The sequence below is a fragment of the Apis dorsata genome, unplaced genomic scaffold (genome assembly GCF_000469605.1).
Source record: "Apis dorsata unplaced genomic scaffold, Apis dorsata 1.3 scaffold_117, whole genome shotgun sequence".
NCBI lineage: Eukaryota > Metazoa > Arthropoda > Insecta > Hymenoptera > Apidae > Apis > Apis dorsata.
In genome coordinates, this window is record NW_006263411.1 from 529,546 (window position 1) to 540,897 (window position 11,352).

Consider the following 11,352-nt stretch of genomic DNA (forward strand, 5'->3'; position numbering starts at 1 on the left):
TTATGACTACTACTTGATATGAACAATGCATTTCGTTTGAAACGGTAGAAAGATTAAGCTTATATTCATTGGAATGTAATTTGATATTTCTTTAAGTTCTAATGATTAGACACGTAAATAGATAAAAATTTCATATTTCTTTCATTCTTGATATCGTTTGAAAAATCAGAATGGATAGTTGAAATTAATATAGTAGGCTGGATTTATATGAATCAAATTTTAATTTTGATCTTTTTATTATATTTTTATTATATTCATTTATATTTATTAGATTCAAAATTATAAAAATTGACTTCAGATACAGGATAATTTTAGATTCTAATTAATCCAAATATTATTATATTCATTTACTAAATGTATTTAATAGAAAAAATTTAATTTAATAAAAAAAATATAATTAGTTGAAGTTTTATTTTTAAAACATAACAATGCAGAAAATAATAATAATAATCATGTTTATAAAGAAAATGATACAAGAGTTTAATAACAATAATAAAGTATTTATTAATGTTTGAGAAAATATAAAGATTTTTTTTATATCGTGAAAGTTACAAAAGAAGTAATTTTTAATCTTTGTTGAAAGAAGTTTCGCTATTCTTGATAAATTCTCCAGATTTGATAGATATATGAATTATGTATCTACGAATTATAGATTTTTTTTTTAATTATATATTTATATTTTAATTATATATTTTATTATATAATTATAGATTTTTTTATAATTTTACGATTTCATATGAAGTAGTATAAATTGCAAATGAAATAAATTCATTTGAAAAATTGACTTATAAAATTTTTCATGTAATTATACAAACTATTATGCAAGACAATTTATTAGCTATACTGATTATTTATAACTTGTAGCATTGTAAAATGTCACTAGTAATATTAATTTATTGTTTGAACACTGGAATGTTAGTGATAATAATGAAGATTATTTTCCAATTGTTTTGAGAATTTTAAATTTAATTTAGAAAGTAAAATTTGTAGTTAAATATATTTTATGAATAAAGATAATTATAATTAAATCTAATGAAAATAATAAATATATATAATATCTAAAAATATGTATAAATCATAATTTTATTTATATTTGATAAAAAAAACAATTATATAAAAATTTAGAAAATTAACTTAGATAATTTATTATTTTATATAAAATGAATTAATTTCCTAATTTTAATGTAATCGTTTTTATAAAAATAAATAAAAATATGACTATTTGAATTAGATTTATTAAAGTTTATGAATATTTTTAAATAATATATATTTCAATTATTTGAATAAAATCTCCTCATTTATAAATTTACTATAAAATTACTATAAATAATCTTATCATTTTTTAGATAGAATTCTGAAGTATGTATTTGTGAAATATATCTATATTTTTATTATATAATAAGTTTCATTCTTCATACCATTGCAAATCAAGTATTTATGTAAATATACTAATTTTATATTAAATAATAATGAAATTATACTAATTTTATTATTGTGCTTAGATAGTAGCACATTGAAAGCAAATATAATATTAACAAAATATTTGGATAATAAAGAAATTTAATTAAATCAAAAAAATTTAATTCAGTATATTTAATTTAAATGTTTAAAGTTAAAAAGGTGTAAAACAAAAATACGTTTTGCCTCAACGCCCAATGTTTTACGGATTTCATTGCGAAATGAAAGTATTCCCTCCTATGACGGAAGCTCATTTGGAAAACACAGACTATACGCATGATGCATACATTCATGATATCACGATTGGCCGACTGCCAATCGTATCTATACACCGTCTACTTTTACTCGAGTTTATCGTATCTCTCTATCATGATCCACGATTCTGATTTTATCGTTTTTTTTCGAATTTTTTCATTCCACTTCTCTTTCATAGTATTTAAAATAACTTAAATTTCTACCGTAGGATTTTTATAGATCTATAAAAATATTTTTAAAAATACCTATAAATTACCTATAAACCTTTAAATTTTTCTCGAATTTTATTTTGGATACAAATAACCTATCAAATAATCTGATATTTTTAAAAAAAAATTATCCGTACATTATCAAAGTTATAAATCGAAATATATATACATCTATTTTTATTTATTTATTTTTTTGTTTAAACTACATAATTTATAATGCAATGTTAGAATGTCGAATGCTTACTTCATCGAATTATAACAATTATGATACAAGAAGAATGAAAATAAATGTCCTGTATTTAATCAGCCGGGTATCGTATAGCTCAATACGAAACCGAGAAGAGCGATGTATTAACGTTTCTCTCATCGATCGTACGTTACAATGAACTCTTTTTTAGTGCCTCTCAACCCCTCTGAAATATTGATCCTGACAAATTGTTAAGATTATCATATGATTCGCGAATGTTGTAAATTTATTTAATCGTTGGACAAGTAGTAAGAGAAACTAGGGCATTAAGAATAATTAATCGTTGGAAATATTATATGTGCGTGCGTGTATAATTGGATTATTTATATATTATTCTGTATAATCTCATACATTATGCTTCGTTCTACTTTTTTTTCATTTGGAACATAAAATATACTCCTCCATATAGAAACTTAATTCAGTAGAAATTTATCAACGCAAACTTCTTATTATATTCTTGTTGTGTATGTGGGTTACTAAAATATGAAACTATAAGAAAATTATGAACACTTTTGAAGTTTGAAGCTTATCTACAAGTATGTAACTTATAATCTCAAACGTGATTCGAACCTCAAATAGTTAAGATAGCACGCAAATAAAATTATGGATATCAAGTAACTATTGTGACTAAATTTGGTAAATATTACAAACTTTTTATCGACTTGGATGTATATATATTTTTTGTACTATTTGATGAGAGAATTAAGAATATCAGTTTTGAATTTAGAAAATATTTCAATCAAAAAAATTCACGCTATTTCTTAAAAAAATACAAATTAATATTTATAAATTATAAATATAAATATATAAAAACGATCATTATAATTACATAGAATACAATTAAAATGTTAAAAAATAAAAATAATACAATTAAATATAGAATATCCTAAAGAAAACAATGCAAATAATGTTTTATATTTAAATTTGAACTTAAATCAAATTTTAGTTAGGTTAAGTTACGTTACGTTAAGAGTTTAGATTAGATTATTTAGATTAAGATTTTTGAATTCGTGTTAAATCATAATTAAAATTTAAATTTTTAAACTGAAATGTAATTTTGTGAAGAATATAAAAAAATATAAAAAAGATTCAGTAATTAATATTTGACAATAAATAAATAAAAGTCTTAGATGAAAAGCGATATAAGTGACAAAATATTTAATTTAAGAAAATAATAAAATTATATTATAACAAATAATGTACTTTATATGAAACTACTTTAGATAAATATTAAAATACAATTATACAAATTCATTAATATCTAAAAGTTTAAAGAAAACTTTTCTAAATAAATACACGTTAATTCTTCCAATGCTATATTCTTATATGTACGGCTAACCTCAAATATGTAATACGAATGTTGTAAAATCGAAATTTTTATATAAATAGATAATTTGTTCATAATTTAAAAAAAATATAAATTTGAATTATTATAACTATAAATAAAATCAAAATTATTAATCATAATGTAAATTAATATAACAAAATGTATAAAATATCATTCATAAAATAAATCTCAAAATAAATCTAAAATTATTATGACAGAAAAGATTTAAGGATTATTCTTTTTATATTCATTCCATATATTTACGTACAATGTAAAAATTATATATTTGTAATCATTACTACTGAATTTCTGAATTATTCATATAAATAAAGAATAATAAAATACCTTGAAGAGCACCAAAAATCATGTCTTCGCATAGTAGAAATCTCATTGGACAGTCTCACGTTTTATCACCAAAAATAAAAATGTATGTATATTTATGATTTTCAATTTATTCCACAATGATTATAAAAATCGTTTTCTTTCGATGTTTCGACACAGAAACATTGTTCGAACAAAATCATTTGAGAATTATGCATTTCTTGATTATTCACTGTTCAGCTAAGAAAACCATCTTTGTTCATTGATCAAAGATATCTATAAGGCTTCGATTCGAGGCATTGTTCATGTCTTATAATCGTAACAACGAATTGATCCCAGTGGGTCAAGGTTGTGAGAAATCCTTCGCAGCGATCGACCACCTTCGCTCAGATGAATTCAAGGTGTTGAGCGGCAACGAAATCACTATATACTTTCGAAACCACGTTGTCGCAAAGAAACTTTCTTAAACCAATTCTATTGACAATTCTTAACGATGTTTGCCATAAAGAATTTCGTTGATTTTTATCAAATAGATTTGTTTGCGTAGAAATGATCGAAGTAAACACTCAAATTCAATGACCATCGAAAAGAACAACTTTCGAGGTTAGGTCGACCTTACGTTCAATTTCAACCAGTTCACGATCACTTAATTTTTCATATAATTTATAATTAATTATATGTTTATCTTAATTAAAAAGAAACGACTTATTTTGCATTGGTTATATTCAACTCGTTTGTTTCACTGATAGATATAATCACGAAGTTCGTTGAATATTCCCGCGAATTCATGAAAGTTCAAACTTGAAATTGCAGAAATCCGTTAGTCACAAACACTCGATATCACGATATGAATTTTATTATTTTTTTTCCTTTTGTTTAATAAGTATATTATTAGTATATTAACGTAACAAAAAGAGAGGCACTTATTAAAATCGAGTAGGATTATTGGCCAACAGTCGTATATTGTTAAAAAGAGAAAAAAATAAAACAAATATAGAAGAGAAATCTGAGGACATAAACTTGCGCGTCACAATTTCGATCCTCGCGTGTTTCACGAAAGAAGAGAAACGTTTTTAGCGTGTTCACCGATCGGAAAAACCGTCCGGTCGAAAGCTTACGCCATTCTCGACTGACGAGCAAAACGGCAAGGCGGCATTTCTCCATCGGTGTGCGCCTCGATCGAGGAAAAAGCTTCCTTTGAGTGGGGGGAACCACGCCGGTTTACCGACAAGAAAACGCAAAAGTTCACGCGACATACAACGTTTTTAATTACAATCATTAGTTTTTTTCTTATCAACCATTTTTTTTAATTTTATTTTAACTATAATTAATAATATTGTTTATTATATTATTGTAGTAAAAAAATATTATGAAATTTTTTAGATATTACGTCGTACTTATCTGTTTTATCATTTTTTGGAAAAAGAAAAAAAAATTTGAAAAATTTTAAGAATAAAACTTATTAATGGAACTTCAGAACTTCCTTTTAAAAATATTATCTTTAGTCTTCACTTTTGTATACAATTTAAAAGTATAAGCAAATATGTAATCAATAAATGCTTATTTACAGAACTACTTCTGGCACTTTTTAAATATTATGTTTTACTTAATTTTAAAATATTTACAACTTCATAATTTAAATTATAGATAAATTTATAAGCTAAACAATGTTAAATGCAAAAAGAAAAGTAAATTTTTCGAATTTCAATTAATTTCATAATTAAAACTATGGAACAAACAGAATACTATTAAAATGGTACTACCAAGTCATCGGTTAATTATCATTTGAATTTAAAATAACTCGCGTGAAAAAAAGCAAAAAGAATGAATAATCACGAATGACCTCGATAATCCAAGAACAAAGGCGTTTCGATTACATTCTCCATGGGACTCCAAAAGCGTAATCGCAGCTACTTTCAGTCATGCTCAGTCAGCGACCTAATGAGGATGTGCTTCCGCGAAGAACTTGTGTTATTCTCGTACATAACGCATATTATGTTAAGTAGATTATATTTTGCAAATATCTGATCTTTAGAATTCTACGATCTATCCATTATCTTCTGTCGATATAAATTTAATTTTAAAATTTTCCTCACTTATCATTTCTCGTTAAGATTATTAAAATTAAAAAATATTGTTAAAATTTGAAAAAAAATTTCTAAATATATAATAGAATAAATGTGCATATGCATGAAATTATTTTAATAAGCAATTTCATAGAAGTGAGAATATAATATTTATTACTCACAATAATATCATCATGTTAAAAATATTTCTATTATATCATATAAAAGATGTGATATTTATATGATTTTATTTATATAATATTTATTATATATTATATATATATTATTTATTATATATATAATATAATATATTATAAATATATTATAATAATTTTATAATATAATAATATATTATAAAAAAATGAGACAATAATAAATAGATTTTCATTTAATATAGCATGCAAAACTGATAATATATATGAATAATATAAAATTATATAAAATATTATATAAAAATATTATATCATATATAAATATTATATAAAAATAAAAAATATTATATCATATAATAGGAAATATTTTTAGAAAGTAATAAATAAAAATATTATAAGAATAAATATTATATAATTTTATTATGTTAATATATTTGTATCAAAAAAAAATGAAATTAGAACATGCATGAAGCTCAAGATACTTTGGGTAACAATAGTTTGCAATTGCTTGCTAGGGCCCCTTCTAAACAAGGTTGTTAATCGTACTAGTGACATTTTACAAATGCCATGTTACGACATTTTCAAATACTTTTGTCCTAAATTGTTACGATATGTCAGCATTATGTCGATAAATATATTCATCGAAAATCTCTTATGGTTGAAGGTAATAATCGTATCATGTATCATGTAACGGCGAGAAGAGGAAATAAGAAATGTCACATCACTCTGTGTGTGACGATGTTTTTAAAACTGGACACATTAAATGTGTGTCTCAAAATTATAAATATCATGCCAAGTTTCGATTTCGTTTTGAATGATTCAACGTAAAAAAGAATGGGGCAATACATACAATGGGGATATTTAAATGTATTATAAGTATTTTATTTCATTTTTTTTTCATAAACAATTTAAAGAATTTTTATATTATTATATATATATATATATAATTCTAATAAAATATAAAAGTTAACCATACAAAAATTATAATATTAGAAGATAGAAAAAAATTAAGTTTTTCATATTTTATTTTTAATTAATATAAATAATATTTTATTTGAGAAAAACAAAAATTCAAAAATAATTCTTATTGTTTTTTATTTATATATATTTTTATTTATATCAAACGTTTCAGTGAAACAATTGCAAATCGCTGAATATTAATTGTATTGAGAATAAAAAATGATATAAAACAAAGTTATATATATTTTATATAATTATTTATATTCTATCATTCTAAATGATTAAAGTCTTAAAAAGATATACATGTTTATAGAAGGATATAGAATATAGAATAATTGATGAGTTACAATGGACAGATTTTTTCTATGTCTTATCGGTATCACGTTTCAAACAAGACTGTGATTAATCAATACTTCCGGTTGACAAGAATGGAGCAGTCTTCGTATTTCCGCTGTGAACCATATATTTCATAAAATTTATTCATTAAATATTTATACAAATAGTTTATCGTATAAAATCATATGCAATTTGTTAGTTTAAAATAAACTAAAAAAGTGTTTTATTAATCGTATAGTTTAAAATTCCATATTTTTCAGAAAATAAATATATTCGTAATGTTATTGTTTTAATATCATTAATTTGTTTAAATTCAATATCAATTATTTGTGAAAAACAAATGAAAATAGAATATTTTATATATATACAATTATATATAATTATATATAAAAATTATTATATTTATGTAATTAATTATTATTACATAAATATATAAATAAAAAGAAATTTTATTTCATTATATTTCATATAAGTGTAAAATTATAAAATATTATAAAATAAATTTTGAATATTCGTGTGAATTTATATTTTTATCACATTTTTATGATTATAGCCATAGAAAAGAAATTTAAATAAAAATTTGTTACACCTATATAAATATTATAACAATATACAAATAATATTCATTATTTAGATTTTTTACATTTTTTAATTTTATTATACATTCAATATCTTTTTAAATCTTTAAATTTTTCATAAATATTCATAATATAATTATAATATATGAATACTTAACATATACTTTAAAATTCTAAAAGAATTATTGATAAAATTTTTATGATATATATTTTCTTTATGATTTTTTTTTTCAAGTTCATCCCTTTCTTAGATGTATTAATATGTACTCATAAAATTAAGAAGCATACATGCCAATATTATTATCTAAATAATAACGTTATTGCGTGATTTAGCGACAAAGTAGCTGAGTAAGCCTGCCATTTTGGTTATCGGTCTAACACGTGTGTTTTCACAGAAGATTTTATTGTCGTAAATTATCACGAAGTAGAATCTTCCAGAAAAAAAAAACAATCAGAAATATAAGAATGATTATATGATTTTTTTTTTTTTTTTTTACATAATATTGACGCAGTGAATCTATTTGACGTCAAATGGTTCTTTTATATACTTTGCGAAAATTTATGAGAAGAAACTGTTTCAAAAGCCTTATGAATTTTATCTTTCTTATCATTATTTTCTCGAGTTTCGAATCGCACTGAATACGTTAATTAATGATTAAAATAAAATAAAATAAAAGATAAAATATTTTATATTATATTTTATAATAGTTGTTCGTAAATATTAATTAAATTAATTTTCAAATAATAAAGTTGAATAATAATGTTAGATTAGATACGAATTAGATTAGAATATATAATTTTTTTAATTTGCAACCTATATCTTTTGCTGCAATACTTTTTTTTCTAAATAAAACACAAAATATGCATTAAAATAAAATAGTATTTTGAAATTACACAACTTCTAAATAAGATCAATTCAGACCTAATTCCATTAATCTTTTCTTAATTATTAATCGTTGATTAATTAAATAGATTAATGCTATTCGAAAAATAAGTCTTAGAATTTTTTCCCCATAAATTCATCATCAAAACAGAATAAATCACACATGATTAACAAATAAAATAACATTTACTTTAATTAAAAATAAAAACTTTTCCTATCAATGATCAAAAAACAATTTTCACACTTTTAAAATGTAATGAAAGCGTTAACATCGATTATTATCTTCTGACATTTATATCATCGAATAAATATTTCGAATGACTTGGCCAATTACATCAAAAACCAGTCGTGATGACCAAAATTAAAAGTAATATTTATGAATAACAGGAGGAATCGGAATAACAAAAAGATCGCGTGACGAAGTAATGAAAAGACGAAATGTGCTATCGTTCTGTATGGCCCTCACTTCTGACTTTACGCCTAAGTTTACGTCAAGAATAGACACGCCAATAATATATCATCACGAGACGACACGATTCTATTTTATTCGTTTCTCACTGTAAAATTATTTCATTCAATCAAACAATGAAAATATACAAGATTTATCAAGTTACTACGACAAACGATACATTGAGAAACTATTATTAAAATAACTTGGTGACATACGATGAAGAATTGAAGAAATTTCCTATAATTTCTTTAAAACGCGATACACTTGAAGAAAATCATTAATAAAGAAATGTTTGACAATTTGGTCTGTTTTATGATACTTAATTTTTTGGGGAATTTTAAAATATATGGAAAAAAATAATATCGGAAAACTTAATAATAATAAACGCTTGATATATGTAACAATAAAGATTCAATCTAACCTTAAATTTTATTGAACGCTATCCATTTGCGTAACAATGACGAAGCTGTTCATTTTGGCTAGTTTGCAATAAAGATGTTCTAGAAAAATTTGATAATGCTATTTAGTAATATTGTTGGTAGTATTGTTATTTTTTTTTCCCCCATTTTTAGAATATTTTCTATATACTTTTTCTTTTCATTTTCACGCTTAATATTTTCACATCAAATTGTACATTATAATAAGATAATTCTTTTATAATGTATGTAGAGTGAAAAAATAGATAATCCATTGTTTAAAGATAGATTTAAGTTAAACACGATTATATAATGAACAAAGCAATTCTTATTACGTTTCACTTCTTAGTTGCGGTTGCTAATTAATGCAAATACAGAAATTCATTTCCAAGTAGTTATACATATGTAACAAATATATAATAGTATGATTGCTGCATAAGATTAAACAACATTCGAGAAATAACGAATAACTACGATACATAAGATAACATACAATACTATAAACTTCTAGGTTATTAAACCTAACCTAAATTATTCTGCAAACAAGATCAAACTTCATCATACTATGGATATAAAATATGGATTTGAAATATCAAATCTCATGAAATCCTAATAATATCACATTCTTAGAAAATCGTCTCGATAACAAAAAAGTGTCAATCGTTGTTCAAAGTCGTTTTGCTATCTAAATTGTTCCGATAAATAACTATGATTAAATAGATAATTAGATAATACGTGAGACGTGCTTTCACTTAAATATCTTCTAAATTTCGAAAATTGAAATTCTATATTTTGAGTCCATCACTCGTTTTGAATTTTATATCGATCAACCACCAAATTCATTTCTTTAATATTTCAGATTGTACATATATAATACAACAACGAGTCTAAGTAAAAATTTACAACTTCGCAATCAATATTGGTTTTGCTACGATTTGTTACGATGTAAGATTTCCGGAATAGATAATTTCGTAGATTTTTCGAAATCGAAGCTTTTTCCCTATGTATCAACAGCTGGCGTCTCTCTATTTACGTCATTTTTACACGATAATACATCCCGGGCTGTCAAACGGTTAATAAAACCGGTGGCAGGCCTAGATACGTATCCATTGTGCAAGCATGCATAATGGACGGCCTGTCTCTACCCCTTTTAGACGTTTATAATACACACCATGGCCTTGCGATGTGTGACATAGTCTCACTTTGACGCGCCTCTTTGCGAGATCGGAACGGACGCTCCTCTAACGCGATTCACTAGTAAATTGTCCTTTAATTCCCGTGATAATTGTTCGAGGAAACGACACAGTATCGATTGGTCGATCAATCGACGATACAGCCTGAACTAATCTCGCTTAGGATCTCGTAGAAATGCTATCTTGGGAACGTTATCGAAACGATGATTGCCTGTTTTAAACTTGATCGAGAAACGAACGAATTTGGCCGATATTCATGGTTCTCGTTTATAAACACCGATTAAAACACTTTCATCCCTGTATGCTCGAACGTAGAGAGAAATTGAGGTACAACGAGGGACAAAAATATTCGTACAGCAGGAAATGGATTGATGCAGAAAATTATGATGATAGCTAAATTAGAAGTAAAGCAGGAGTATTAAGAATTGGAGAATTAGTATAATTATTCAATGAATAATGGATAAAGACCATTATTTAAGTTTTCTAAAAAAAAAAAAAAA

General features: G+C 23.7%; 1 protein-coding gene across 6 annotated transcripts in view; it reads right to left on the reverse strand.

Annotated features, from left to right (window-relative positions):
• LOC102676591 (phospholipid-transporting ATPase ID) overlaps window positions 1-11,352 on the reverse strand; it is a 61,951-nt gene that overhangs the window by 31,292 nt on the left and 19,307 nt on the right. The window contains exon 1 of one of the 6 annotated variants that reach the window (XM_031509004.1): window positions 3,842-4,567. The exons of the other annotated variants lie outside the window; for them this stretch is intronic. The gene's annotated coding sequence lies outside the window, so the exon portion shown is untranslated. Of the gene's footprint in view, window positions 1-3,841; window positions 4,568-11,352 lie in introns of those variants that run through there. 6 annotated transcript variants of the gene reach the window in all.